This window comes from Lepisosteus oculatus, unplaced genomic scaffold (genome assembly GCF_040954835.1).
Source record: "Lepisosteus oculatus isolate fLepOcu1 unplaced genomic scaffold, fLepOcu1.hap2 HAP2_SCAFFOLD_48, whole genome shotgun sequence".
Classification (NCBI taxonomy): domain Eukaryota; kingdom Metazoa; phylum Chordata; class Actinopteri; order Semionotiformes; family Lepisosteidae; genus Lepisosteus; species Lepisosteus oculatus.
Genome location: NW_027168020.1, coordinates 923,687 through 947,388, shown reverse-complemented (window position 1 = coordinate 947,388; position 23,702 = coordinate 923,687). Strand labels below are relative to the sequence as shown.

General features: G+C 44.4%; 4 non-coding genes and 1 pseudogene across 4 annotated transcripts; 3 read left to right on the top strand and 2 right to left on the bottom strand.

Moving 5' to 3' along the window:
• The first annotated feature begins 4,653 nt into the window (after positions 1 to 4,653).
• Positions 4,654 to 4,726, top strand: trnar-ccu (transfer RNA arginine (anticodon CCU)). The gene has a single exon. It is a non-coding gene; the product is annotated as a tRNA-Arg (tRNA).
• Positions 4,727 to 6,786: 2,060 nt separating this feature from the next.
• trnag-ucc (transfer RNA glycine (anticodon UCC)) lies at positions 6,787 to 6,858 on the bottom strand. The gene has a single exon. It is a non-coding gene; the product is annotated as a tRNA-Gly (tRNA).
• A 647-nt stretch (positions 6,859 to 7,505) lies between these two features.
• LOC138230241 (U4 spliceosomal RNA) lies at positions 7,506 to 7,655 on the top strand (annotated as a pseudogene).
• Positions 7,656 to 16,081: 8,426 nt separating this feature from the next.
• On the bottom strand, positions 16,082 to 16,163 carry trnas-gcu (transfer RNA serine (anticodon GCU)). Its single transcript has one exon. It is a non-coding gene; the product is annotated as a tRNA-Ser (tRNA).
• Positions 16,164 to 16,542: 379 nt separating this feature from the next.
• On the top strand, positions 16,543 to 16,616 carry trnat-agu (transfer RNA threonine (anticodon AGU)). Its single transcript has one exon. It is a non-coding gene; the product is annotated as a tRNA-Thr (tRNA).
• Positions 16,617 to 23,702: the final 7,086 nt, after the last annotated feature.

Sequence of the window (23,702 nt, the reverse complement as noted above, 5' to 3'; positions counted from 1 at the left end):
AGGCAAGCACCTGATTCCCCCGGACTGCAGCGAGCTGTCCCGTCACGGTCCTCAACCGCAGGCTGGAGGCCTCCCATCCTGGGGGGTTGGTGCCCTCGGTGTCGGGGAAGACGCCCGGCCGGAGTAGGGTTATCGATGAACCGGTGTCGAGTAGGGCCAGGCAGGGTTGGTCCTCGATTTTGCAGTGGAGGTACAGGCCCCGGCTACAGCCGACTCGCCCCACGGTGGCGTGAGGGGCGCCAGTCTTAACAGCGCTCTCCGGAGCGGGGGTTGAGGTGTTCGAGGGGCGGCCTTCCCCACGCTGAGCCGCCCCGTTCCCGTTTCCCGACGCCGATCGAGGAGTGCGAGGTTCGGGTGCCCGGCAGAACCGGGCTCGGTGTCCCCTCTTCCCGCAGCGGTTGCAAATCAGCGTGCGGGGCTGTTCCGCGGGGGTCGCTGCCCGGGCTGGCTCCTCTTCCCCCTCGCTGGATCCCTCTGTCGCACTGCGTCTGCTGGTGCTTCCAGCCACCCCGAACACGGCCTCAGCCCGTGTAGCAAGGGCCAAGGCCTGCTCCAGCGATGTTGGCGCGGCCAGCTGCACGTGGCGCCGCAGCTCCTCGGGTGAGAGGGCCTTGAGAAAGGCCTGGAGAGCCATCTCCCGCTGCGCCTCCCGGGGGAAAGTTGGGTATCCTCGGCGGGCGAGGAACGCGACATCAGCGGCAACCGGGCCCAGTCGCTCTCCTGGTTGGCGCCGCCGCAGGGCCAGCCTCTCCCGCATCAAGTCCGGCGCCTCCTCCACACCGAAGCGCAGCTGGAGAGCCGCCGCCAGCGCCGTGTATTCGCCTCTGTCCTCCTCCGGGACGTCCAAGAGCGCCTGGCAGGCCGCTCCTTCCAGCGCCGCCGCCAGGTGGCCGACCATCTCCGCCTGGCTCCAGCAATTCGTCCGGGCCGCGAGCTGGAACTGCGCCTCGTAGATTTCCCACGGCGCTTCCCCATTGTAGCGACCTGGTCTCACCCGCGCCGATGGGTGTGGGAATTGCTGATCGGCTCCGGCAGGGAGAGTATCCTCTATCTGGGGTGCTCGCTGACCAGGAGTAGCGGCCGGTCGCCCCAATTCTACCGGCGGAACCACTATTGAATAGCCCTGGTAAGGGCTGTGGCCACCTGTCGCACCCAGGAGTTGCTCAGGCTCCCTCTGTGCGCTGCCGATGGGTTTTGCTTCTTCCAGCGTCAAACGGCGCTTAATAGAATCGGGTACTGTCTGCCACAAATTGTCCATTCTGCCCGCTTCTGACACCAATGTAGCGTTTACAGGTTCTTTACAGAACAAGGACGAGTGGAGACGCGATTAATAAACAAGCATTAGCTTTATTCATTTACAACCACACAAAACCAAACACAGGATCTACACACACATGAGGAGACTGACGGAACACGTACACATAGTTAGGGTGGTAATTACCTAACAACACACTACACTTTTACAGGACTACACAGGGCACTAGAATCACTAGGACATTATTTACACAAGTAGGGTCAGCCGCTGGTCATCGTGCTGACCCTCAGACTCTCCCCGGCTACCACTCCCAGCATGCCCAGCGGTACTACGAGCGCCTGGGGGCGCTTCCTCCTCACCACCAGGCGAGGGCATTACAATATCATGATTTATTCAGGATGTGTGGAATCAGCACGTCCCGGAGACAGCTTCCGAAATCGTGAGCATTCTCTGGTGTCGAACTGTGTGTCCAACTGGAGCCTCACTATTTGCATATGTGAGGCTCCAGTTATACATCGAGTGTTACATTAAATGACAAAAATGAAGAGAGTTAAAGCAGCTGGAGAGGTTTTCTTACAACTTTTGAGCTGACACAGTTTTGGAAAATGTTTCCTTCACGCTGCACTGTACCACATAGGCAGCCAAGAGTCTCCAAAACAAAACAGAATGGACAGATAGCAGAAAATTCCCAGTCGTCCTGAAGTTCCCAAAATCCAGCACTGAGCGTAAACAAAGTGTCTAAGTAGCATTGGAATGCTAACCCTAACCCTAGCTGGAGTTTGAGCAGTCCAGCACTGAACGTAAAAAGATGAGTCAAAGTAAAGTCTAATCGGATTAGTTTCCTTAGAGCGGGTTCAGAGTTTGCTCAAGAGTTTACCTTTCACAGATGCGCAAAGAAGAATGTTGGGGGTGCACGCTTCAAGGCGCCTTACAGCTGTAGGGAGTGATTCGAGACGATTCGTGGCGTGTGCTCTTTCCCATATACCGTACGCCCCGGGGTGCAGTGTTAGGATGACGTACAATACCGCTTGGGCACGTAACGGCGTTATATGCAAGTGCGGGACGTGAGGGTTTTCGTTTGTTCGTTTTGTTTTGCTCTGCTCTGCTTTGCTTTGTTTTGCTTTCCATCGCGTTGGTAAGAGCGTAAATAAAAAGGCGATTCCTGCGTCTACCACTAATGTAAGAGCTATTTCAAGTGCGGCGTGGTGCGGCTTTTCAAATGCTCAACACGATGACTTCGCATGCACGCGTGCTTTCATGCAGTCGTGTGTGCAACCATGTCCTCTTACGTGCAAACGGGCGTGGTTTCATGTATGCAAAAAACTTTCCTGGGCTCTTCTGAAGCACATAAAATTATTTGGAGATATACCTTTGTCTTGTTTTCCTCTTAGGCTCTAGAATTGATAACTTTTTTTTCATTTTTGGCATTTTTCATCATTTTCCAGAAAGTGGTTGCAAGCCCGATATCATGCAAAGAAACTTCAGGATTCAGGGACCAGTCAATGGATTTTTTTCAAAGTTGGATTTTTGCACTCTGTGGACCAAGAGATGTTGTTCAATAATGTTTTTTTTTTCAAATTTAAAAATATCATTTTTTCTTGGAGCTTTGAAGGGGATGGATTCACCCTCCTTTAGCCAGGACAGAGCTCCAGGAGCCTGGGTAGGATTCTAGCTTTCTCCCCTTGCAGGCACCTGGCACAGAAGACATCATTTTTTTCCTTAAAATCTTTTTTTTTGTGTTCCTTGTTGTTCCAAACTTAATTTTAATCACTTTTAATTAGAGATTTTATTAAAAATAGTGCAAAAAATGACTAATTTCACAAAAAATAATGTAATATAAAACGGATGTTTTTAACTTTATTGTAGTGTTTTAGAAACTAATATGTCTTCAAAAATGGTTGTTTTTCACTCCTAGGAATGAAAGCTGTTGTTATATGATGTTTATTTTCAAATTTTGAAAAATCAAAGGATTCTAGCTTTCTCCCCTTGCAGGCTTCGGACACAGAGAACCTCATGGTTTTCCTAAAAATCATTTTTTTATGTTCCCTGGTGTTCCAAACTTAGTTTTAATCAATTTTAATTTGTTATTATGTTAAAAACAGGGTAATAAATTTCTAATTGGACTATAAATAATGTCATATTGTCTGCTATAAAACTGATGTTTTCAACTCTATTCTAGAATCAACTAATAGAGAATTGAAATTATAAAAGGGCATAAGAAGACATTACCAACAACAACCACAAGATGGAGATATTGTCTAGAGATTACCAACAACGACCACAAGATGGAGATATTGTCCAAAGAGGCAAGAAGGGCAAAGCCGCGATAAGATAAAATCATTTTTTGAAAGAGATTGCTGTCAGAATGCACATCCGTATCCCAGACAGAATCTCTAGTAAAATATGATCATTTGTGAAACAGGCAAATGAGTGTCTGCTACAATATGATTGCTACATATCTGCATTTGTTGTTTTTTAAGGAGTAAGAGTGCAGGGGGCTTAAACCTGCGATCCAGTGTGTTGATGTATTTCACAACACTACCCCTAGCACATCTGGAAATAAATCCTCATAATGATTATTGCCCTGGAAATGTACCAAAAAATTAGTGAGCATATATATATATATCACTGTGTTGAAGCTAGAGAGACAGAATACCTGCAAACATATCCTAAATACAGTGTTCCTGCACCTTTGATCTCATCCAGAATGTATCGTTTTTTGAAAGGGATTGCTGTCAGAATGCACAACTGAATCCCAAACAGAATCTCTAGTCAAATATGATCATTTGTGAAACAGGCAAATGAGACTCTCAGGTGCCCATTGCTCATTTTCAGAAACATTTATGCAATACTTTCACCATGCGTTGAGCAATAGGGATTAAAGATACCAGAGGTAAGGTTTAAAAGTGATTCTGAGGTGCAACACATCAGCAATACAGCTAGGCATCTGAAATGCGGGGTTTGAGAGCCCTTCAGGGAACACCGTACCCTAAAGTCAGGGAGCTCAGAGGTGACTTGTTCGGCTTTCAAATCATCTCTCCGTGGAAGCGCCGAGATGCAGCTGTTTAAGGCTTAGAAGCAGCTGACTGTTTCACTACCTAGCTGATCACTGTCAGTCAGGGAGCTCAGAGGTGAAAAGCCTGTCTGAGAGACAATTCGCCATCGATCAGTTCAATATGTTCCGTACCAGCTCGGCGCACCTGAGATCATCCTGAGATAGCCGTGTAGCTCAGATGAGTGAGAGCGTGTGTGTGTGTACCACCGTGATTGGATGCCGGTCCTTCTCAGGTCACAGTAAACCTTCTGCTGCCTAACTTCCCTAATTTTGGGGATCCCTTTGAAAAAGCAAAGGAAAACAAAACTGGCTCTTCATCAGCGTGATCGACCCCACCCAGTGTGCCCCAGTGGCCTAATGGATAAGGCACTGGCCTCCTAAGCCAGGGATTGTGGGTTCAAGTCCCATCTGGGGTGCTCCTGTCCCATTTTGAGCGTACAAATGTCCTTGCAATTTGCAAAGCTGCAACCCCACCTTACTCAGTGAGCGTCTCTGCTTTTCTCTCACATAGAGTTGGGAGAAAAACTTTTGTAAACAGCCCTTTGGAATGATGTGGATTTCTGCATGAATGGCTCCTAACATGTGATCTTATCTTTATCTAAGTCATAATAATTAATAAAGAGAGTCTGATTTAACAAACAACACACGCCCAACATTTGACATTGCTGTTTCTTTATTGACCAAATGGTTTAAACAATCAAGGTCATTGATGGAAAAAGTACGTGAACCCTTATATTAAGGAGCTAGTGGAACCTCCTTTATGACAAAAACCTCAACCCCCACTTTCTGTAGCGGCTGGTCAGACCTGAGCAGCGGTTAGGAGGTATTTTGGCCTATTCGTCTATGCAAAACTGTTTCAGTTCATGTATATTTTTGGGATGTCTTGTGCTGAACGGCCTGCTTCAGATCACGCCACAGCACTGCAATGGGATTGGGGTCAGGACTCTTACTTGGCCATCCCAAAATACGGAATTTCTTCTGTTTCAGCCACTCTGTTGTTGATGTACTCCTTTGTTTTTGTCATGTTGCATGACCCAGCGTCTTTCGAGTTTTAGATCACAGGCAGACACCCTGACATTCTGCTGTAGAATTTCCTGATACATCTTGGAATTCATCGGTCCCTCGATGATTGCAAGCCGTACAGCTTCCGCCATGCTTCCCAGGTGGGATGAGGTTTTGGAGTTGGTATGCAGTGTTTTGTTATCTCCAAACATAACGCTGTGCACATTTACCAACAAGTTCAACTTTTGTCACATCTGTCCACAGAACATTGTTCCAGGAGTTGCTGTGGGACATCCATGTGGTCTTTAGCAAACTTGAGAGGGGCAGTGGTGGGTTTTTTTTGGGGGAGAGCAGTGGTTTCCTCCGTGGTGACCTCGCATGATCACCACTCCTGTTCAGATTTCTTCTTATGGTGGACTCATGAACACAGACGTAAGACAAAGTCAACCACCTGTTCGCTAGATCCCATCCCCACTCAGCTAGTCAAAGATTCCCCTCAAAGGACTGGCAGGACCTATAATTAGTATGATGAATGCATCGCTTGCGTCAGGTGTTGTACCTGATCAATTTAAGGTAGCGGTTGTTAGACCGCTCCTTAAGAAGTCAAATTTGGATCCACAAGTTCTTAACAACTACAGGCCTGTCTCAAAGGCCCCATTTCAATCTAAAAGTCTTGAGAGAATAGTTGTTGCCCAACGTCAATCGTATCTGGATTCAAATAATATTCTTGAGAAATTTCAGTCTGGTTTCTGAAACTGCATTAACAAGAGTCGTAAATGATATTCTCTTAGCTACTGATGTGGGGAATGCAATAGTGCTAGGTTGCAACAGTGCTAGGAATGCAAATGTTAGGTTGCGCTTCTTCATGCTGCATCGTCGGCATGAGTGGAGCTTTTTAAACGTCTGTACTTACTGCGCCCCATAAGAAATCGTTTGTCCCCGTTCAAAAGAGATTGTGCGATGTCCTGCAGCGTTCGCAAAGCAAACCTTTGACAGTTTGAAAAGAGGAATTTATTCTGCTTCCTGTGCGTGCAGTAGTTTCAAAGTTGAACGCCTTTACACGATCTGCTGCAGTTTTCAGTGGGCGGGCTTTGTCAAATGGCTTGGTAAAACGCACTGTGTTTCGGCTCTGGAAACATCATGAGCAGTGTCCTGCATTTTTTCTGTGTATAGCTGTCTTTTAACGCATACAGAATTCATTCGAAATCATTGATTTCTCCAATTAACAAGGGTCCCTTTTTGAACCTGCGAGAAGCATTCTTTCAATGTAACAGATTTACTCCGGGGAAAGGCAGCATGACATTGAGAGTAGCTCAAGCTTTCAGCACCCGTATCGGACTGCGTGTATGCAGACACCGCTCAGAATCCCCTGTAAGATTCTCCTTCAATTCCGTTTTGCAGTGCTTTAGCTCTTTCAAAAGGCTTCGCTAGTCACAATCCAAGGCTCGTGACAGCATTTGAAAACACTCACCACTGCGTTGGCCAGGAATCAAACCCGGGTCAACTGCTTGGAAGGCAGCTATGCTCACCACTATACCACCAACGCATGCCAACCGGAGCCCTGCAGGACACCACCAGAGAATGCTCACGATTTCGGAAGCTGTCTCTGGGACGTGCTGATTCCACACATCCTGAATAAATCATGATATTGTTAGTTGCTGTAGCTAGACGTTCAAATGAGTTTCATGGCCAGATGGACTGTTTCCTCCAGCGGTATAGTATTGCAGTGAGACAGCACGATGCCTGCAAGACTATGTCACGCTAAACGCCACAGATTGTGTTTGTCCGTTCGTGTCAGTCGTCCTGCAGCCACGGGAAGTGGGACACAAACATGCTGCAATGCTTTCAAGACGTTAGGATTTGTTTGTGCAACATCCGAGAAGAGTACTTGTGGCTTGAATGTGAACTGTACGTGCCCGTCCCCTTTCCTCTGTACTGCAGTTCCTCCCGGCATGCCCTTCGTCATTGTTCTGTCATCTTGTATTTAAAGGGTTGTATTTCTGCTGCTGAAAATAAGCAACGGTTTTCTCACAACGGCCTTTGTTCCCGACGGAGCCCTTGTCTGTCATGAAATTCTTCAAAACCTCAAGCTAGAAGAAGAAGACGACAAATATGAAGCGTTACAGCAACGACATGCCATGAGACGATTGATAACGATTTCCATAGGATCCCCGCGGTTGCCTGGCAACCGTCAGCTTTGCGCAGTGGCAGTATCGTAGCCTGTGAGGTTTAGCCGAGGCGCGATTATTGCTAGTTGAAAGCTTTTCCCAATACCCCGGTATTCTCGTACATTCTCGAAGAGGTCAAAGGTGCAGGAACACTGTATTTAGGATGTGCTTGCACTTATTCTGTGTCTCTAGCTTCAACACAGCGATATATATATATATATGCTCACTGATTTTTTGGTACATGCCCAGGGCAATAATCATTATGAGGATTTATTTCCAGATGTGCTAGGGGTAGTGTTGTGAAATACTTCAACACACTGGATCGCAGGTTTAAGCCCCCTGCACTCTTACTCCTTAAAAACCAACAAATGCAGATATGTAGCAATCATATTGTAGCAGACACTTATTTGCCTGTGTCACAAATGATCATATTTTACTACGCTGGGCAAACGTTCCTAGGTCAAATTCTTCCAGCACGGGGGTACCTTTAAAGCGGAGACGACGGCACCGAAATTCTTTGGCGCGCCTTCTCTTTAAAGCACTGGCCAAATATGAAGACAGTACGTACAGTTATAATTTAAACGGAATTAAAAACTACACATCCCAGTTACCATGGTGGTGCTTGTGATCATTGCGTTTAACCAACGAAACAGGGCGAAAAATCAGTCACATGACTTTGGGGCAGAGTTTCGAAAGCTTAACCTATCAGCAACAAAGCGAAATTTACATGATAAGCTACCTCAAACTGTCAGTTACACAACTGTGTATGTCGCTTAAGCCACTCCTATTTGGCATTTTAGTTATGGAGGCGAGAAGATGCCCCCCCCCTCTCTGGGTGTCTGATTTGCCGCCATGTTTAACCGTCCGTGTCCGAATCGCAGTAGCTACGCGTACGAAATAAAGTTCATCCCAGCTACAAAACATATATATTTTTGTGGTAAGAGGGCGCAAAACATCAGTATTTACTGCTATTTATTACTGTACGATTTATAGTTGAAATCTGAGCCTAGATATAAAGTTAGATATAAAGTTAAAATCTCGACAAAGCAATGTAGGAAATACAGAGAAAATAAATCCTTTCTGACATCTAAAATCAGTTTCGATCAAGGTCTCTAAAACGAACAAGAAAAAGAGGATTTTCGGAGGGCAATTACGCTGTGTTTATATAGAGTAAGTGATTTATGAGCAATCTAATTTCTTGTTCGTTTAAAACAGTGAAATGTCAGCTGCAAAAGATCGCACCAGAAACAGCACTCTCTCTGCCTGTCATAGACGTTCAGGAAAGGCTGAATGAAGTCATGTCAAGTACAATAATTCGGAGATCAATAATAACAGTTGTAGGACAGTATATAAGGAGGATAAGGATTTTGAAGTTGACTCGAAATCTGATAGGTAACCAGTGCAAGGACTTGAAAACAGGTGTAATGCATCCCTGATAGGATTCTTGCTGTCATATTCTGAACATATTGAAGATTGCTCAGTGTGGATTTAATTTCCCCAGTGAACAGGATGTGCATTTATTAATTCTAGAAAAAAAAGCCTTTCTTGATTTCTCTAGTTCTTAGTTTCTCTAGTTCCCTTTAAAATAAACTATTATTCCACAATGCAGAGTATTACATGGCCAGTATTTACACATGATATTTGTGATTTAAAGAAATTAACACAAGCAGCTTTTGGAGATTTAAGTGTTGGCTGAGTTATTGCAGGATAAAAGACTAGAGATGTTGGTAAGAAGAAGATAATTTGGGGAAAGCTGAGGAATACACTTATAACAAGAACACTTCCTAATGGGGTTAGGCATACTTTTGATGAAGATGATGAAGTTTACAGACTATATGTTTACATAGATACTGAAATAAGGATTGTATTTTAGATTATGTGTAGTTGCTGGCATTGAACTGTGTGTTGGATGCACATGAATTGAAGGAATGGGCAAACATAGCTGATGCGGATCCACAGAGCCAGCATATTAAGATGTTTATAATTAGAGGCAATTTGTTTAAATAACTAGGTATGGATACTGATGTGCAAGAGAGGTGGAAAGGCTGTTTCCTTAAGCCAGCACTATAAAATATTTTATTCTCAGTGAGATGCTGCCATTTCGTAGTGGGTTTTCTAACACTGTGTATAGTTCCATCCACACAGTGCCTTTACTTCCATCCATTTCTAATCTCTTTATCCAGTACAGAGGATTTGGAGCCTATCTCAGTAAGCAACGGACACAAGGCCGAATACACCCTGGACATAGCGCCAGTCCATCACAGGACAGACAGACACAAACACACACACCAGGGCCAGTTTTCCCATAAACCAATTAACTTACCAGTATGTTTTGGAGTGCGAGAGGGAGTCATATCACACATATGGAGAAAAACCATGTAACCCAGAGAGAACATGTAAACCCCACACACACAGGATGGCAGGAATTGAACCTAGGACCCCAATGCTGCAAGATAGCAATGCTAACCACTTCGCCACCATTATAAATGGATGGATATCTTAGTTATCTTTCTAGTTCACAGGTTTGCATGCATAATTTAATTTTGAAAGCCACTGAGACAGCAGGTACTACTGTTGTATTTATGAAAAAGAAACAAAACAAAAAACATACTAACAACTGTGCCATCTTACTCCTTAGTTAATACATTTTATTATTCATAAACAGTTAACATTGTTAGCAAAATATTTTGAATTATATTTAACCTTATTTTTTCTTTAGTTTTGTATTTAACTTATTATATGATAGTCACACTTAATGTATATTTGAACAATGAAAATATATTTTTACAAGATGCGGGGGAAAGTGCAACAGCTTATTACAGTGCTAAATTTAATATTATTGATTGCTAATAGTTTATGCTAACACCTAACTTTCTTAATTAGATGTATTTAAAACAGTGAACTAAGTGTAACATACTATTCAGAAATACAATCGAAAATAGTTTTGTGGTGTTTGTATGGATGAAACGTTTCTAAAATGTATAACGTAACAAAATTAAAGACGTTTAAAATCTGTAATCTTTCCACTTGTAATGTCATTAGACAGAACAACACGTTTCTGGTTTGACTAAGGATGGTATCAAAAAGTAGTCTAAGTGGTGAGAAAGCTGTGCTTAATGATAAGTAAGGGACTTAAAAGTAAAAATAGATGCTTCATATTGCTTGATTAATTTTAAAAACTAAGTTATAAATGCAGACGCGATTGCTGCCATAAGCGCTCCAGGCAGCAGAATGTTCGTTCTGTACTGCTGAGCTCCGCGCCTCCTCCCTCTCTGTAAAATCCTGGGTTCGGTAAAATGTTCCAGGCATTGATGTGAAGGACAACAGAGCTTTCACTGGCCGATTATCATTATTATCATTATAATCATTATTATTAATAATGATATTAATTTAAGGGTCTAAATATCTAAACATATGTATCTGTATAGCAGGTAGTATCACTGTATTCCACTTTCTTTGTAAACACGGAAAAACAGATTCACAACACAAAGCTGTATCGCTGTGTAAAAAAACCCGGTTTGTAATGAGCTGCTGAGCTAAGAATAGGAATGTTCCTGCTGGCAGAGGGGGTGGAAAGTGCCTGCGGTCATTTAGTATAGCAATTCGCACTGATTCCCTTGCGAAGATATGGACTTAAGAATATTCGTGCCTGGTCAAAAAATGGCATTAAGCCATTAATTAATATGGTTAATAATAGTAAACTGTAACATGCTGTTACAAGATCGGCTAAACTGCGAAGAAAATGCTTTCAGAGAAAATGTTTCAGGTGTGAAGAACATAGATCTCCAATGCAATTTCAACCAAACCTGTTCCCACACACCCTGCCCCCACTACCATTAGAATATACACAAAGCACTGAAATCTTTCGAGCTAATGATCAGGTGACCCGAGAGAGAGCGAGAGAAACACCAAGGGGTGCGGAACCAGGGAACTATTTACATGGAAAACGGGCGATCTCACCCAGACTGTCCGCCCGTTTCACTGTTACCTGGATACCTCTTTATTTAGAACTCACTAACACTGATTTTTAGTTTAGAAGGATTCAAGTAGGGTTTTAGATGAAAGGCAGCGACCTTAATCAAGCCCAAATCATAATTGAACCCATTCAGAGCCTACATTACATTTTAGCGTTTCATTCTGAGCAGAAGACCCTCACACCTGAAGAAGGCTTGCGTTTTCTCTCTTCTCTTTTAAGCATGTGTACAATGTGTAATACAATTACAATGTGTAATTACAATGCTGTGATACAATTTGAATAGTATGGGGGGGGGGGGGGTGTCTTTCGCTGGAAATCTCGCCTGCTTCTACTTTACGAGTACAACCCCCTCTCTGCCGGAGTGCTGGCTGTGATGAATTAAACCGGTTTCATAGGTATTTTCAAAGTAGGAAGTACAGTGTTAACTGGTAGCTGGTTCAAAACGCGATTCAAATCAATATAAATGTTTATTTTGTAACGCATAGGTGACTATTCATTGTTATTAAAAATACTTAAATTCGATCATGTTGTGATATTTAGAAATATACATTTGTTTGGTGCGAGTGAGGTTTTATTTAATCTCTGACCAAGGGAAACATTTCATTTTTTCAAAGAAATGTTTGTTAAAAAATAAAGTCATAGTTCCATGGGATTCAATCACAGACCATGTGACATGGGAGTCAGGAAACTAACACACAGCGCCACCGGATTTGATAACACTATAAAAACGCTATAAAATAATGTGACTAGGCACAGAACAAGTTTACAGCACAGTACAATAATAAATGCTGACCATGACTTTAGAAGCATAAATTGCCTTACACTCAATTTAAACACAAGCTGTCTTTAGCCCTCTAAGCTGGTTCATACAGAAATGTAGAGATCCAGGCTCAGAACACACAGCTTCATTAGCGAATACATATGCAGGACAACTAGAGAAGACGTTTTACAGAGGATGGATTTTTAGAAACATCCCATCAGTGACATCACTGAAGTCAACTCCTAGGTACTGTAACTGTCGTGTGGATAGTTTCACAAGAATCAGACAAAGGTTTAAGCATCGCTTGTTCTAGATAAAACTACAAAAAAAAACCAACAACCTATAATGTACTTCTTTGCGGCTCTGTTTGCCCAAATCATATATTCACAACGTGAAATCTAGAAAATAATATTACGTAACCAAAATCTGCAATATGGAAACAGAACCTGTGTAATTGTTGATAGATGATGTACTCGTAACATTTTTTCAAGACGAACTACAACATTTAAAAAATGACTTGTATGTACTTGATATCTCTAATCAATCCACGGGTCCCAGCACAAAACGAAACTAAAACGCATACCGTTTCGCGCTTCTTATTAGTTGCTCAAAAGTAATTTGACCGTATGAAATGCATAATATAAACCTAGAAACATATACGTGAGCAGTATTTACGCACTGTAGTATCGTTGTTAAGACATACCTCTCAAATACTGTAAATCAAGTTAAAAATATCTCAAGACCGATTCTGGTCATAATGAAACCATGTTTCGTGTATGTTTTCTTTGAAGTACCAAGACCAGCCATATACTGTATGTTTATGTTCCAAAATTAATATCGTTTATGGCATTCACACGCGTTGCAGTATGCTCCTATTCTTTTTATGCTCAGCTACTATTTCCCTTCAGTGGTAAAATTAGATATGAATATTCAATACTTAAACGGGCACAGTTAAGACATTAAATATACATATACATACTGTATACAGTACAGTTTTCATACGGTAATATGTTTATGTTCCTAAATCAATCTCTTTTATGAGCATGTGAAAGGCATGGTGAATCGATTCTCAAAAATTACTGTACTTTGCATGATTGGAAACAAATGCGTGATTGCGAAATGCTGTGGTGTTACTTTTACAAAGAAGGTCAGTGAAAAAAATAATGTTGACCAGGGCAATACTTTGAGTTTACACTTACAGCTTGTCCAAGGTCATTCATTATTAATACTATTAGTAATATCTTCGTTAAAGACTTTGATGGCCACAGCTCAAACATGAGAGGTTGAGCTTTATTAGCTCCACCTTGCGGAAATTCCGGATACTATTATTTTGCTTGTCGTATTATAGGAGAATTTACGGTAACTCGCGGTATTTACCGGTAGCTTGCGGTAGACTGCGGACAGCGTACCGCAAAATAATGCCGTATCGCCCGCGCATTTTGAATGGCTGCATCTGTATGATGTTTATTTTCAAATTTTGAAAAATCAAAGGATTCTAGCTTTCTCCCCTTGCAGGCATCGGACACAGAGAACCTCATGGTTTTCCTAAAAATCATTTTTTATGTTCCCTGGTGTTCCAAACTTAGTTTTAATCAATTTTAATTTGTTATTATGTTAAAAACAGGGTAATAAATTTCTAATTGGACTATAAATAATGTCATATTGTCTGCTATAAAACTGATGTTTTCAACTCCATTGTAGAGATTCTAGAATCAACTAATAGAGAATTGAAATAAAAAAGGGCATAAGAAGAAATTACCAACAACGACCACAAGATAGAGATATTGTCTAGACATTACCAACAACGACCACAAGATAGAGATATTGTCTAGACATTACCAACAACGACCACAAGATGGAGATATTGTCCAAAGAGGCAAGAAGGGCAGAGCCGCGATAAGGTAAAATCATTTTTTGAAAGAGATTGCTGTCAGAATGCACATCTGTATCCCAAACAGAATCGGTAAAATATGAGTAAAATATGATCATTTGTGAAACAAGCAAATGAGTGTCTGCTACAATATGATTGCTACATATCTGCATTTGTTGGTTTTTAAGGAGTAAGAGTGCAGGGGGTTTAAACCTGCGATCCAGTGTGTTGAAGTATTTCACAACACTACCCCTAGCACATCTGGAAATAAATCCTCATAATGATTATTGCCCTGGGCATGTACCAAACAATCAGTGAGCATATATATATATATCGCTGTGTTGAAGCTAGAGACACAGAATAAGTGCAAACACATCCTAAATAGAGTGTTCCTGCACCTTTGACCTCATCCAGAATGTATCGTTTTTTTAAAGAGATTGCTGTCGGAATGCACAACTGAATCCCAAACAGAATCTCTAGTCAAATATGATCATTTGTGAAACAGGCAAATGAGTCTCTCAGGTGCCCATTGCTCATTTTCAGACACATTTATACAATACTTTCACCACGCGTTGAGCAATAGAGATTAAAGATACCAGAGGTAAGTTTTAAAAGTGATTCTGAGGTGCAACACATCAGCGATACAGCTAGGCATCTGAAATGCGGGGTTTGAGAGCCCTTCAGGGAACACCGTACCCTAAACTTTTTCAAAGTCGCTCTCCGTTAAAAAAAATAAATACCTTTGACAAAATACGTGCGGGCAGACAGACACGCCTCAGAGGGTTTAAGGCTGGCTTCACATTCAAATGATAAAGTCTCCCCATCCGGATGTCAAAATGCAACTTTGGCAGACAGAACAAACATCAACAAACCACAAATGTGGACAAGGATTTTACAAGCTGCACCACACTGCACTTTCAAAAGCATTTACATTTGTGTTAGACGCAGGAATTGCCTTTGATTTGCGCGCTTACGAACGCCATGGAAAACGAAACAAAACAAAAGCCCTCAGCTCCTGCACTTGATTATAATGCCATTACGTGTCAAAGCAGGAATTTACGTCATCCTACCACTGCAACACGGGGAATAGAGGGAAATGAGCACACGCTACGAATTGTCTCAATCACTCCCTAGAGTCGTAAGGCGCATTGAAGGGTGCACCCACATCATTAATCGTTGCGCCTCTGTGAAAGGAAAGCTCTTGAGCAGTCTTTGAAACAGCTCGGATGAAACACTTGATTGCTTCCATGTGCATCTGGAGCCCATTTCTTATTTTCACTTCACGACACCCAAAGCATTTCTAAAACAGGAGATTCGCGTTTGGGAATGCGCCCTGCCCTACAAATAAAACAGGTCTACGGGTCTGAAACCTGCTCCACGGAAAACAGTTCTGTTGCGCTTTTGATCAAAGGGAGATTCGCTGTTCTTACTTTTTGATGACATAACACCCAAAGGGGCTTCTTTAGAGCTGGATTCCAACCAGCACCCTAAAGTTTCTTGGCGGTATCCTTTACAGTCCTCTGTTCGGTCGACAGAAGGGGGCAGCTTTCCTCACACATACAGTGCAATGTACTGTAGTGTTCCCGTTCATTGAATTCGCAGCTCTGCATCAGACCTCTAACTCGTTTCCTTTGCTTGGATTTAAGCCACGAAGCAGGCTTCTACTGTATAAACGTCTAGAGGAATCACAAACTATTTGAGAGGCCATCATCCCAGGGGGAACTGACAAAGTCTATCCCTAAACAACTAGCGCAGTCTCTCGAGAGACTGTCAAAAATCGCTTTCTCCGTTTGTGTTGCAAGTAAGTGAAAACGCGGTCTCAACCCAGAGCCACTTGGCAGCAGCGGCACGTAAATACTGTTACTGTTACTGCTCGATACCGACGTTAGCCTACTATACCATGTTCAGCAACCGCTAGAAAATGTACGGCTCTAGCACCGGAGCAAACGACAGGAGGGACAAAATCAAACGGGCACACGCGTCAGATATGGAGAGCGACGAGGATGGGATTCGAACCCATGCGTGCAGAGCACAATAGATTAGCAGTCCATCGCCTTAACCACTCGGCCACCTCGTCGACAAAAGTGGGCTGTCCGGACATGGGTTGGCACGCTCCAGATGATCTTTTTCTTTTTTTCCCCTCGTACTCGAGGGTCATTTTCCTATTCCACATGCGATTTTAACATTTTCCTTGGGAGATGTCAAGCCAGCAAGCCACTTCTGTGGTTCAGTGGCCAGTGTGGAGTTCAGTGGCCCTGTTGTACACAGAAAGCACATTGAGCTCCTTGAACTTGAAAAGTTCCAGATAAGAGCCATTTGTCACCCTTTCTCTTGGTGTCGATGTTGCTATTGTATGTAAAGGTGGCAACTTGCTCAACGAGCAGGCGGAGCACACACCGAATGCAGATGTGTCTGAGTGGTGTGTCCAAGTGGCTGCAAAAGGACAGCACTCCTGGGGCGCCGTGGCTTAGTTGGTTAAAGCGCTTGTCTAGTAAACAGGAGATCCTGGGTCCGAATCCCAGCGGTGCCTTCTTTGTTCTGTCTTCTCAAACAGAACTGGTCATTATGGACAACCGCCTACGGCTAGACTTAATTAAATGCAAGTATTCATTTCCTGTCTTTAACGCAACGTGTTTTTCTTAAAATGGATGCAACTTGCAAAACATGAAATACAAACCTTGCTAATCAGCGCTCGCGGCTGGCAAAAAAAAAAGAAGTCAGCAATGTTTTTTTCTTTAACCTTAACCCTGCTAATGGAGAAGAGTTAAACGACCGAGTCTATGCAGCTTAAACGGTGCGCACGTCGGGTTCTTAGCTGAAAGGGTGGTAAATCACGCTCACCGCAGTCCTTAATCTTTTAAAGAGGATACAAAATTGAACCTAGTCGCCACATCACATACATCCTGTTCAATGATAAAAAGGTAACATCTATCCTCGCTCCAGAGTAAATCTCACGTTGAGGGCATCTTTTTTTCACTTTACCGTGAGTCGGGCTCGGCTGCACAGAAGAGAGAGCAGAGCAATGAGGTCACGGGGACAGGGGAGTCACACGCTGGCGGTTTGAATACGCGGAAGATCACTGAGGGATCCACAGTATATGGACCCTCCGTGCGCCATCAGTCCGCACTCCGGACTCTGAATCCTGCCATCCGAGTTAAGATCTTGGCGGAACCTGAGGCGCAGTTCCTTCTTAAAACGTAATCTGGTGAGCATTTCTAGAATCGTACTTGTATAGATGCAGCCTTTAATGTGTTGCCAGGTTAAAATTGATGACTTCTTGTATTTCAGTAGGCAACTGCCCTCTTGATTTCGGATTTAATTTCTTTATTACAGGGGCGCTTTTATGATGACAGAGTCATGATCAGGTACTTTGCTTGATGGAGGAAGCTCATTTCGGACTCTGTGATCTGCTCACCTGGAAAGGTCTGCTGTACTACTACAAGAGAGAAGTAGAGTCTGGAAGAATGGACAATTTTATGATGCTTTGGAAGATAATGTTTTTTTTTCTTTGAAATCGAAATGAATCAGAATATCAGTGCAAAAGACAAACTCTTGGTTTGGTTTAAAGAGATATGGTTTTAAAACAGACAACATGTAGAAAACAGGTGTTTCTCACTTTTGGAAAAGAATGGACCGGGGGTAATATTTTACTATTTGCAGTGCTGATCTCACCGGGTTACAGTCCTATGGTATCACACCAGGGCCAGTGGCGCAATGGATAACGCGTCTGACTACGGAACAGGCGATTGTAGGTTCGACTCCTGCCTGGATCTGGTCATCTTTAAATGCATCAGGCTACTCCCTAAGTAGCCTGTGCTACTTACTGCATTGTAATCGTACCCAGTAAGAGATTTCCTTCATGTAAATGAACTGCACCTGACAGCTTTAGAAAAACACCTGGGCTCAGTATGGTGCTGAGAGCTCAGCGTTGCTGTTGTTCTAATTAGCACGCACTGCATCGGCTATGACCCAAACTTTTCAATTATTCCAATCAGTAAGTCAACACGTAGTCCACATGAAAGGTAGAAATATTCTCTTGTCTGTCTCTTGTTTGTATAGAACTGAATGTCCCTGACAATGTACCTTTAGTTTTAATTGAAGAACGGCCTTTGTGTTCAAATATATCAGACGTTTACGTAACTGCTCATGCGACACTCAGTTGTAATTAGTTAAGAAATAAAGTCGAACAACAGCTGCGGGTTTGATTCTGAACGTATCAGATTGCAGCGCCTTTTACTTCCATTGACAAATGATAGAGATTCAAAGAGAGATCCTTCAGACCAGCAAGCAAACCCACGGCTATTTCGGTTTTCTATCTAGGCAACGTTGGTGTCTGCAATAGCATACATGAAAGCGTGATGCAATTTCTGTGGCTACATTTGTTGCACGTCATGCACAGTATGAGTGTTTCTAACATCAAATGAAAAGTCAACAATTAGCGACTTTGTTTGTATAGAAAGCGAAACCCAGCTGTTTTCCGTGGAGCAGGTTTCAGACCCGTAGACCTGTTTTATTTGTAGGGCAGGGCGCATTCCCAAACACGAATTGTATATCTCCTGAAGACGCCGGACCGACCTGGAAGAACTCCCGGGGAGTGTGCAGCCGCCTGGACTACATCTTCGTGCACACGACCTGCTCCCTGGAGTCGGCGACGGTGTCCCCGGCGTGGTATTCCGACCACGAGCGCTTGACGGTGGTGGCTAACACCAGCCTACCGGCATTCGGTCGTGGGTACTGGAAGCTGAACCGGGAGATACTGGAGGAAGACGACTTCAGGGCACTGTTCCGGAAAGACTACGCGAGCTGGGGAGACCTGAGAGACGGCTACAGCTCCGTGGTGGAATGGTGGGAGTCGGTGAAGGACAGGACCCGAACCCTGGCGCAGACGTACTGCAGACGGAAGGCGGCCAGGGAGAGGAAGGAAGCTGCACGACTCCAGAGGCAACTCGAGGAGGAGTACAGCTCGGCTAACGGGGGAGGAGCCTTCAATTCAGCCCGGGCACGGGACCTGAAGGAGAGGCTCCGCAGACTGCACACGGAGAAAGCCAAGGCTTTCCTCGTCAAAGCACAGAGGGAGCATTACGAAAATAATGAAACCTGTTCCTCCTATTTCTTCAACCAGGTCCGGGGAGCCCAGAAAAAGAGGGTGATCCACAGCCTGAGACGGGGAGATGGAGAGGAAGTGCTGGACGAGAGCGACAAAGTAGAGGCGGCCACCGCTTTCTACACGGAGCTCTTTTCAGAAAAGCAGACGGAGGTGGAGGCAGGCGATGCTTTTCTGGAGGGGCTGACGGCACGAGTACCGGAGGAGGTGAGGGAGGACTTGGAGGGTCCGATCACGGCCGAGGAGCTGAAGGCGGCGCTCTTGTCCATGGAGAATGGCAAGGTGCCGGGGCCGGACGGACTCCCCAAGGAATTCTACACCTGCTTCTGGGACACCCTGGCGGCAGATCTGGTGGAAGTGGCGCAGGAGATCTTCCGCCGGGGGAAACTCGGAGACACCATGAGGGAGGGCGTCATCTCCCTGCTCTTCAAGGGAGGAGACGCCGCCGACCTCAAAAACTGGAGGCCGATCACGATGCTCTGCGTGGACGTAAAGATCCTGTCCAAGCTCCTGACCGGCAGACTGAGAACCGCCCTCCCCCACATCATCCACAGCGACCAGACGTGTGGGGTGGAGGGGCGATCCGTCAGCTGGAACCTCCAGCTGACCAGAGACGCCATCGCCTGGGCCGAGGACCGGAACGTGCCCATGATGGTGGTCAGCCTGGACCAGGAGAAAGCCTTCGACAGAGTGAACCACAGCTATCTGTTCAGGGTGCTGGAACGCTTCGGTTTCGGAGAGAGTTTCAGCCGCTGGATTCAGATTCTGTACTCTGACGTGGGCAGCAGAGTGAACGTGAACGGAAACCTGGGGGATTTCATTCCCCAGGAATCCGGAGTACGACAGGGCTGCCCCCTTTCACCCCTTCTCTATGTTCTCTTCACAGAGCCCTTAGCAGAGGCGGTGAGACGGGACCCCGTCATCGACGGCCTGGAGATACCGGGAGGCGCGGGGGAAACCCTGAAGATCTCCCAGTACGCCGACGACACGACGCTGTTCCTGAGGTCGGACAGGGGGTTGAGGAGGGCCCTGCAGGTCATGGAGCAATACTCCAGAGCCTCGGGGTCGAAGCTCAACCGCCGAAAGAGCAAACTGAAGTTCTTCGGGCCCTGGAAGCACAGGACGACGGCGCCGGAGGGTCTCGAGCTCTGCACGGAGCCCCTCAGAATACTGGGGGTTTCCTTCCAGAGCCAGGACAACGAGACCAACAACTGGACTGAGAGGATCGCCAAGGTGAACGCGAAGCTGGGTCTGTGGAAAACGCGGTCGCTGTCCTACACAGGGAAAGTGACGGTGTTGAAAGCAGACGTCCTGCCGGCTTTGGTTTACCTGGCGGTGGTGTACCCGCTGCCGGCCAGACTCAGACGAGCGCTGCAAGGGATGATCTTCGGCTTCGTCTGGGGCGGCAGGTACGAGTACATCACGAGAAACCGGATGTGTCAGCCGGTCGAGGAAGGGGGTCGAGATGTCCCACATTTCCCCCTGAAACTCGACTGCATCTTTTACTGCAACCTCTGTCGGGCGCTGCGGGAGCCCATCGGCCACAAGTACCAGTACTTTGTCAGGCTGTGGCTCTCCATCCCGATGAGGCACTTGGTCCAGTGGTCAAACACTGGGCCCAAGGCAGAGAGGCGACCAAAGTTCTACACCCACGCTGTCAAGTGGAGCAGGAGGTACGAGGCCACGAGACAGCCAGAGCTCTGCACCAACCACAGAGCTCTGTACAAAGAGGTGAGGGGGCATCTGGTCGCCGACGAAAGGCTGCGAATTCCCAGACAAGTCTGGGAAAGGACGCAGCCTAAAGAACTGGACAACGAACTGAAGGACCTCAACTGGATGGCCGTACACAAGAGACTGGCTACCAGAGAGGTCCTCTACAGACACTCGCTTACCAGGAATCCGCATTGCCCCCGGGACACGTGTTTCGTCGAGGAGACTCAGGAGCACGTGTTCTGGAGCTGCCCCTTCGCCAAGGCGGTGTGGGGCAGAATGGACAACACCATGCAACTCCTGGGGACGGGTGTGGTGCTCAGTTACCAGTACGTTCTGCTGGGGCTGGCACCTACCGGACTGGACAGGGGGACGCAGTTCCTGTTGTGGCTGCTGCTGTCCCTCACAAAGAAAGGCCTGTGGGACGCGAGGAACAATCTCATCCGGCACAACATCGAGTGGGGAGCGAGGGAGCTGGAGGAGAGGATCCTGGCGGACCTCAGGAGGAGGATGAAGCGCGACGTTGCTAAATGGGGTTTCCCCACGGCAAAGGAGCGCTGGAAAGGCCTATGGACCCTGTACAGGGATTAATGGTTTACAGCAAGCGGTAGGGTTTGGAGGGACACTCATAATAGCGCAAATCCGCCCACCCTTGCAAAGATTGAAAACGGACAATCACCGCCGTTCCGCCGTTGTTTTAACTTGTGGAGTGTTATTTTATGAGATGTTTTCCTTTTGAGATGTGTTTTTTTCCGAATAAAGTCTATTTTATAAGAAAAAAAAAAAAAAAAAAAAATAATGCATACTGTTGGAGTCTGGGCAAACAGGAGGCTAGGTAATTACACTATGCTAACTAATCAATGCTGCACCACTGTCCCATGTGTGCTTCCTAGGCCACAATTGCAGGATGGAGGATCTTATCGATTTCCTCAGGGAGAGGGACATTCCAGAGTCCACTATCGAAAAAATGAAGGAAGAAAGGGTAGTTAACAGAATGAATGTGTTCCTGTTTATTATAACTAACTCCCACTGACCTACTGTAGCTATTAACAGCACTTTAAGTACTGTGAAAAGTCAGAGACCACCCTTTTGCTTATTTAATTTCCAGTCAAAACGGTCATTAAGTGCAATTGATTTATTTTTCAATGTCAGGAATTATTCCAGGAAACATATATTTAACACAAAATTACACAAAAGCATCCACAACTAAATATAATGTCAAATCTTTCATTGTTTATTGTGTCCACCCTTTGCCTTTATTACAGCTTCCATTATTTACAGGAGACTTTCTTTGAATTTTTCAAATAAATCCACGGGGATATTTTTTCATGCTTCTTGTAAACACCTCCAAAGTTCAGTCTTAGAAGTTGGTTGTATTTTCTACTTCTGCTGGTTCAAATCCAAATCCACTCTGTAACTCATCGTCCATAAAACCTACTTTTCTCAAGTGTCCAGTTTTGGTGTTCTAGGGCAAATTTTCTTCTCTTTTGTCTATTTCCTTTTCAAATAGTGACTTTTTGACAGATACACATCCCTTCAGACCCATAGCATTGTGTTGTCTTCTTACAATGGAAGTATTGACAGAAACACATGTGGATTTTTTTCAGATCTGATGCAAGAGTGATCAAAACGTTAACTTCTGTCTATGTGATGCTGATGTTCTCAGTGGTCTACCAGGCCTTGCACGATTGTTAGGAGTCCCATTTTCTCTATATATTGTAGTAATTTTTATCTCCAGTTTTGGAAACTTGTTTTTCACTTATTTTCCTTTGGCTTATATTTTCCTCATGCAAGTGAACTATCTTTAGAGCTAATCTTATCAGAAATATCGCCTCTTGCCATTTCAGATGCACATGACAAAGACATGTGCAAGGCAGCTATGGTGTGTTTGGTAGTTGTTTGAATGTTAGTGTCACTTTTAATGGAAAGTGTTCTAATATAATGTCAGTGACAGTTTTGGGATCAACTTGTGTTGGGAGGACACAGCTGTAACTTGTTTGATTGGACGGATGGAAGACTTAAAGTGCCAGAAGGGTGCACAAAAGTAAAGAGTGGGCAAATATTGATAGATTTGATATTATATTTAGTGTACTCTTCTGTCAAATATATGTTTCTTGCATTATTTTCTGACACCAAAAACTAAATAATTTGCATTGAATGGCTGTTTGAACTGGAAATTAAATAAATGCAAGGGTGGTCTCTGACTTCTGCACAGTACTGTACAGTATATTGATATTTTCACGTACTGTATAGTAGATTTTTTCACTTCATACAGTACCTCCACAATCCCGAATGGACTTTTTCCTTAAACCAGTATCAGCATATTGATCCACATAAAATGATGCTTTAAGTATGGTATTTTGAAACAGAAAATTGATAATACACTTTTCATTTTTAGATTGATGCCAGTGTCCTGATGTTAATGACAGATGAAAAGATGAGGGATTATTTGCCATTTTATGGAGACAGATTAGCAGTGATGGGATATTGTAGGAGACACGAAAAAGAGCCCAACAGTAGGAAATCAAAGCTTTTTGATAGACTGAAGTCAAAACTGAATAAAAGAAAAAAGTGTAAGCATCCAGAAAATATCACTCATCATCAAGATGTGAACACACAGAGGAAAGTAAGGAAAGTGGAGTTGGGCTGGATGCTGTATGATGAAGGAAAAGGAGGCTTTATCCAGGTGAGAACCAAAAAGGTGGTGGAACACGAAAGTTAAGTGTTTCAAAGGACTGGAAAAAAAGACCTCATAACGGAGGCAATAGGTTTGTTTTTCCCAGATGGAAAGAATGCACATGG